This window comes from Cricetulus griseus, chromosome 4 (assembly GCF_003668045.3).
Source record: "Cricetulus griseus strain 17A/GY chromosome 4, alternate assembly CriGri-PICRH-1.0, whole genome shotgun sequence".
Lineage (NCBI taxonomy): Eukaryota > Metazoa > Chordata > Mammalia > Rodentia > Cricetidae > Cricetulus > Cricetulus griseus.
This window is the reverse complement of record NC_048597.1, coordinates 68,144,019-68,151,764: the sequence shown is the minus strand read 5'-3', so window position 1 is coordinate 68,151,764 and position 7,746 is coordinate 68,144,019. Positions and strand designations below refer to the sequence as shown.

Sequence of the window (7,746 nt, the reverse complement as noted above, 5' to 3'; positions counted from 1 at the left end):
TTAGTAGACTAAATATAGTCAACTATGGTTCTTGCTTGATAACTGTTTTTGTATATATAATTTTACTATGTTAAAGTTAAAACCTTTTTATTTAGACAGAAAAGAGGAGATGATGGGAGATGTCCTTCTGTATGCTGTGAATATATGTTTCTCTTATTGATTGATGAATAAAGCTGTTTCAGCCAATGGACAGGCAGGATTTAGTCAGGTGGGAAATCCAAACAGGGATAGATAAAGGTAGTAGGCAGAGTAAAAGAGAAGGCATGTAGCTGCCAAAGAAGCAAGAAGTATGGGCATCACCAGTAAGCCAAGACTACATGGAGATACACAGATTAATAGAAATGGATTACTAAAGCCAACAAGACAAAATGGCAGCTTACAGAATGGGAAAAGATCTTCATCAACCCCACATCAGACAGGGTGTTGATCTCCAAAATATACAAAGAACTCAAGAAGCTAGTCACCAAAACATCAAATAATCCTATTAAAATATTGGGTGCAGATCTAAATAGAGAATTCTCAACAGAGGAATGTTCAAAAGGCACTGAAGGAATTGCTCAACATCTTTAGCCTTCAGGGGAATGCAAATCAAAACAACTCTCAGATACCATCTTACACCTGTCAGAATGGCTAAAATCAAAAACACCAATGGCAGATTATACTGGGGAGAATGTAGAGAAAGGGGAACACTCCTCCATTGCTGGTGGGAGTGCAAACTTGTACAGTCACTCTGGAAATCGGATGGCAGTTTCTCAGGAAAATGGGAATCAGTCTACCTCAAGACCCAGGTATTCTACTCCTTACGCATATTCCCAAAGGATGCACATTCACATGCACCACAAGGACATCTGTTCAGCTATGTTCATAGCGACATTATTTGTAATAGCCAGATCCTGGAAGCAACCTAGATGCCTCTTAACTGAAGAATGGACAAAGAAAATATGGTAAATTTACACAATGGAGTACTACTCCGTGGGAAAAAAAAATGACATCTTGAAATGCACAAGCAAATGAATAGAACTTAGAAGAAACGATCCTGAGTGAGGTAACACAGACACAGAAAAACAAACATGGTATGTACTCACTCATAAGTAGATATTAAATATAGAGCAAAGGATAACCAACCTATAACCCACAACCCCACAGAAACTGTACTAGGAAACAAAGAGGACCCTAAGAGAGACATAAATGGACCCCCCCAAGAAGGAAAAAGGGCCAAGATCTCCTGAGTAAATTGGGAGCATGGGAGGAGGGAGAGGGAAGTAGGAAAAAAGAGAAGGGGAGAAGGGGAAGGAGAAGGAGAACATGAGGGATTAGGAAAGTCGAGTTGGGGGAAGAACAGAGGAGAGCAAGGAAAGAGATACCTTGATACAGGGAACCATTATAGCATTAACGAGAAACCTGGCATGAAGGAAATTCCCAGGAATCCACAAGAATGACCCCAACTAAGAATCTAAGCAATAGTGGAGAAGCTACCTTAAATGCCCTTCCCTTATAATGAGATTGATGACTACCTTAAATGCCACCATAGAGCCTTCATGCAATAGCTGATGGAAGCACCGAGCTTCACAACTAAGCACCGAGCAGAACTTTTGGAATTCAGTTGTAGAGAGGAGGAATGATGAGCAAAGGGGTAAAGACCATGGTGGGGAAACCCACAGAAATGGCTGACCTGAGAAAGTGTGAGCTTAGAAACTCCAGACTGACAATTGGGGAACCTGCATAAGACCAGACTAGGCCCCAGAACGTGGGTGTCAGTTGTGGGGCTTGGCGTAGCCTATGGGGCCACTGGCAGTGGAACAAGTATTTATCCCTAGTGCATGAATGGACTTTTGATTCCCATTCCCTATGGAGGCTCTTTCAGCCTAGATACATGGGGGAGGGCCTCGGTCCTGCCCCTAATGATGTGACAAACTTTGATGATCCCCCATGGGAGGCCTCAGTCTTTCTGAGGCATGGATGGGGAGATGGTGGGGGGATGGGAAGACAGAAGGGAGAGGAAACTGGGATTGGTATGTAAAATAAGATTATTTTAACTTAAATTAAAAATTAATCTTAAAAAAGGAATGGGTTAATAATTAAGAGAAAGCTAGCCAATGTTTGGCCTGAGCCATCGGTCAAACAGTTTATAATTTCTATAAGCCTCTGTCAACAGGTTTTACAATGTATCTGAACATGACTTTGAACTTCTGATCCTCCTACCAACACCTTTACATGTGTGCACCATGTTGTACAATGCTGGAGATAGAATCCACAGTGTTGAGCGTGCTGGGTAAGCATTTTACCAACTGTGCTCAGCCACAGCCTCTCTTGTTTTTTTTTTTATTTGGAATACCTATCCAGAAATGACATCCAGTTATTAAAATCACCCACCATTATTGTATCAATATTTTGACCTCTTATGTTCAATAGTGGGTTCTTTTCATATAAAATTGGAAGCCCCAGTATGTAGTACAAAAATATGTGCAACTGTTACATCTTTCTGACACACTGTTCCCTTTATTCTATGTAGTGGCTTTTCTTTATCTCTTCTAATTTTGGTTTGAAAACGACTTTATCGGATATAAGAGTAGCTACACTATCTTGTTTTCAGTTTCTGCTCAGTTAATAGATTGTTTTCCATCCTTTGATACTCTGTCTCTTTACTGGTAAAGTTTCTGGGAGACAACAGAAAATTGTGTCTAATTTTTTAATCCAGTCCATGTCTCTTTATTGCTGAATTGAGGCCATTTATATTTAAGATGTTTTACATTGAGGTATGCTTACAGTTTCAGAGGATGAGTCCATGACCAATACCACGGTGGGTAGCAGGCATGCATGGTCCTGGAGCAGTAGCTAGGAGTTGACATCTTAGTCCACAGGCACAAGGCAGAGAAAGCTACTGGAAACTTCAAAGCTTGCCCCCAGTGACACACTTCCTCCACCAAACCCACACCTCTTATTCCTTCCCAAACAGTTCTCCCAACTGGGAACCAAGAATTCAAACATAGGAGCCTATGAAGACCATTCTCATTCAAACGACCACAGGAAATTCCTATAACTTTATTGGTTTCCTGGTTTGTTTGATTACGGTTTGTTCTTTGCTTTCTCTTTAGTATAAGGAATTTAATGGTTCACTCTGTTGGAAACACTGGGTTCCTTCCTAGTTCTTTCTTCAGCTATTCCTCCTATAAAATTTGATATTAACTGTGCTCTAACCATTAAGACTGTCTATCTTAGTCCTAATAGTATAGTACTCCCTTAAATATCTTCTACAAAGCTGGCTTGATGGTCATGAACTACTTTAGTCTGTACTGGTCTTGAAGTGTCCTGTTTCTCTGTAAAAATCAAAGGTAGCTTTGCCTGATATCCTGTTCTGGGTTGGCAGTTAGCTGCTTGGGTGCTGAGAATGTAACACTCTGTGCTTTCCTGACTTTGAGGGTTTCTGACAAGCAATTCTGTTATTCTGATGCTTCTGCTCTTATGAGCTGGCTTTTGCTTACAGCATTAAGTTTTGTTTCTTAGCTTTGTGTTCTTGACATCTTGAGTATGGTGTGTTGTGTTCTCTGGTCTCATCTGCTTGGGGTTCTAATGTGTCTTGTGTTTGGATGTCTATTTCTCTACACTTGGAAACTTTTCTGCTATAGTTTCATGGAATAGATTTTTTTTTTTGGTTTTTAGAGACAGGGTTTCTCTGTGGTTTTGGAGGCTGTCCTGGAACTAGCTCTTGTAGACCAGGCTGGTCTCGAACTCACAGAGATCCACCTGCCTCTGCCTCCGGAGTGCTGGGATTAAAGGTGTGTGCCACCACCGCCCAGCAAGATTTTCTTCTTTTTTTAAGTTGCCAGTTATATATTTATAGAAAGATAATTCCCTGGCTTTAAATAGATATATACATACAAATATGAACAAACTTTAAAAAAAATACAAACCCGCTGGCGGTAATGGCGCACACCTTTAATCCCAGCACTCAGGAGGCAGAGGCAGACGGATCCCTGTGAGTTCGAGACCAGCCTGGTGTACAAGAGCTAGTTCCAGGACAGCCTCCAAAGCCACAGGGAAACCCTGTCTCCAAAAACAAAACAAACAAACAAAAAAATACAAACCCTTGGCTCACAAGGGGCCTCTGGGAACCCCTCTATGCTTCTCCCTCACCCAAGGGTACAGGGCATTAAGTCTTCTTTTTAAAAATTAATTAATTTTGGCCATCCTTGCAAAAACAAGCCTGAAGTCAAGTGGTTTCCCATAAAGTGAAAGTCAGAGGAAAAATTCAGTTTCCACTCTGAATTCTATATCTCCAAAATTAGGGCTACATGTTTTTTCTTTTAACTAGTACATCAGAGTAAAGAGGGAGGAACCCCTGAAATGGGAAATAAGATACACTCATTTAAAAAGGGTGAGTTTCATTTGCTCTGAAAGCAAATGATAAGATAAAGGCATACAGAACCCAGAAAATGCCCAGTTCCCACACCTCAGGAACACACTGACTGGACTAGGTCCAGACCCCTATGTTGTTTGCTCTAGCCATCTCTTATTTCTTTGGTATTGTCAGAAGACAAGATACAGTTCCTAGGTGTTGGGGAAGAGGGAGTATAGGTCACGGACTTCCTCTAAGTACTGAGTGAACAATTTAATCTTTTCCCCTTTTAAAGTATTTAAAAATAAATCAAATTCCATCCTGTGCTGTACACAGCCCTTTTGATTCCCTGACATTGATTTGAGGAAAGAAGAGAAGGGTGTCAGCGTTGGAAGGGCCGCCTCATTTTCTTCCGCCGTTTAGGTTTGGCTTCTCCCTTGGGTACTGTACTGTTGGGCTTGGAGGTCGCAGTGGCCCCAGGTCCAGGGTGAGGTGCTGCAAACAAGTTCCCATTGGACATCTGCTCCAGAGGGGTACTTGAAAGATCCGGCTCAAGAAATCCTGCAGGTCAGCAGGCGGGGTCTCTCGCGTGGCTCTCTGCCGACCACTAGTGCCCGGTACCCGAGAACCAAATGAGATATGGTAAGGAACTCTGTGGGTGGGTATCTGGAGAGATTCCCACACGCTGGCATCCAGCCCACTCTGATATGTAGACCTTTCCATTCATCAGGGCAAAGTAGGTGATCTTGAGGCCCAACATGCTTGACTCTGCCCAAAAGTCTCCCTCCTCAGCAGGATGCAGCCTGTTACACTCCGCACAATATCTGGCACTCTTAGGTTCCCGGTCCACTTCAAACCTCCTATGCTTTCCTTGGCATCGGCTGCACATCAGAGTATTCATTGCCTCCTTGAGGTCATCTTGTAGCGTCCACAGAAACTCATTCACTGACCGGATTAGCTCATTCTCTGCCATTCTCATACTCCTTCCACCTCTCTGGGCTCCTGACAATGTCCCAAGCTGCCCGCAAAACTTTGAAGGCCTCCTCAGCCCTGGGATGATGATTTTTATCAGGATGAACCATCGCTGCTAGCTGCCTATAGGCCTTCTTTAGCTCCATATCTGATGCTGTAGCTTCAACCCCCAGCACATGAAAAGGATTCAGTTCATCCTCAGGGACCCCGGCCATGGTCAAAAGTCGGGCCACTTCCTCTTCTGGCTGGCAGTAGCGCCCACTAGCGGCAGGTCCATTACCTTGCTTATCAGTCCTCGGCTTGACCCAAGGAAACTCCAGCCTAAGCAGAGTCAAGCAACGGTGCACAGTTGGAGAATCCAGCCAAGAGACCAGCCTGGTGGTTCTATCCCTCCAGCCTAACCTGTCACCCAGTCCCACCAAAAACTGCCAGCCCAGCTGTAGACAACCCAAAAGGAGGGCAAGAGCCAGGAGCAGGAAAGCACCCACTGGCCTAAGAAGATGGGTGAATAGCCCTGCTGCACAGGAAAAGCTCTGGCTTAGGAACTGGACCATCACCTGGGTCCAGCCCCCCAATCTCCCTGCCCAAGCTCCCACCCAAACTCTAAAGAGGTCCAGGTCACTGCCTTTCAGCTGCCTGTATGCATAAATGAGATGGCCACATGTTTCTACATACTCTCCCACCAATGCTAGAAGTTCAATTGAAAGACTTAAAAATTAGCAAAGAAATATAGCCCAGATAAGGAAACTCTCCAAACTGAATGTAGGGCAGCCTAACCCAGAAACTAAGGCCACTACTATGACTTAGTGCCTGGAATTTACCAGCTTACAAGGCCATAAGATAACTGGGTACCAAGAATTCCCAGATGGCCACCCTCCCTGAGGGGCTCATGGAGGAAACAGATTTCCCCACTGGCCAATGTGTCAATAATTAACAATTAAAGGTCCCTATGAAACAAAGAGATAGCTACCATTTGCTCAGGCAAGATAAGCATATCCTGAGGTCTGCAGGTTTTACAACTGGTGGGTCAGGAGGCCATCTGATTCCCAGCCCTCTCCTCAAGACAAAGGGCCTCCTAGGAACCCATGACTCTGGTCACATACTCAACGAACAGAGAGTCTAGGTCCCTCCCTAAACTTGTGGGGTTTGCCTTAAAAACGCCTGTGCCTGGGGGACAGGGCTGCTCTCTAGCCTGCTTGCTGAGAGAGTCCGTTTGTACAAACATCCACCTTTCATTAAAGCCTCTTGCTGTTTGCATCAAGTTTTTGCCTCCGTATGGTGATTGGGGTGGCCGAGGTCCTGGGAAAAGATTCTGGAGGCCTGAGTTTCCTGGGGTCTTACAAATCAGCTACCAGAAGCCTGCCTGTCCAAGCTGACATAGCTCCTCCACACCCCACAGTCCCAGGCCTCTGTGCTTATCTGCCTGATTTCGTTTTCGGCACAGCTGATGACGACCTGGGGACCTGGGATGTCTGCGTCCACTATCCCAAGTATCCTTCTTGGTCAAAAAACTGTGCCTCTGCCTCTGGGATGTCGGGGGGGGGGGTTCTTTCCACTGAACACACGTGAAAAATCAGTGGGAAATTTAAGAGATTCCTTGTCATCATATTCTTCTAACTCTTCGTCTTTCTCTAAGGATGGGGAGGTGCAATGGTGGCAAAAGTTGCTAGAAGAGCCATCTCCTTCCTCAGAGTGAGTTCCTTCGGGAATTCCAGGGCTTCCCTGGCAGTTACAAGCAGACCAAATGGGAAAAAAAAAGAAGGGCTCCCGTCCTCCTGGTGCCCAGTCTCGTTCTCTCTTGAGAGTTCCTGGTCCGCTCCTGACTCTTCTGAGGGTGCCTCACTCTCATCAAGGTAGCCTCCTTCTCTAGGTGGTCCTGAACCCCCTTGGAGGTCCATGGCTTGGATCCTTCCAGGGGGCTGGGTTTGGGGGCTGTGTGTACTTAGAACCAGAGGGTTCTGTGAGGCAGCGTGTAGCTTTAGGAGCAGTGTCTGTTGAGTCCCTGAGTCCTGAGAATGCAAGTATTTCAGGGTCCACAGAGGGTCCTGATGTCCTGAGGGAGGCACCACCACTGTGATGGGCTCCACAAAACCCTTCTTCTGGGTGCTACTGGGCCATGACCCCGGGGCTTCCTAAGGAGTTTAGGTCACAGCCATTAGGGTAAATTCTATTGCCAAAGAGCGGCGGTAACTCCTTCCCCTCGAGCAGCTGCGCCTGAGGCCAGGGGGAGCTACCGGAATAGGTTTTCTACACAACGGTGTTTATTGCAGCTACTTCTTCCGACCTATGTAACTCCATCTGGCCTGGAACTCACTATGCAGACCAGGATGGCTTCAGACTCACAGAGATCTGCCTACCTCTACTTCTCAAATGCTGTGCACTGGTGGTATTCCCAGCTCTACTATTATGTGACAACTACATCAACAAAAAGCAACCAA

General features: G+C 45.2%; 1 pseudogene; it reads right to left on the bottom strand.

The window, feature by feature from the left end:
• Nucleotides 1-4,718: 4,718 nt before the first annotated feature.
• LOC100751007 lies at nucleotides 4,719-7,448 on the bottom strand (annotated as a pseudogene).
• Between the last annotated feature and the right edge of the window lie 298 nt (nucleotides 7,449-7,746).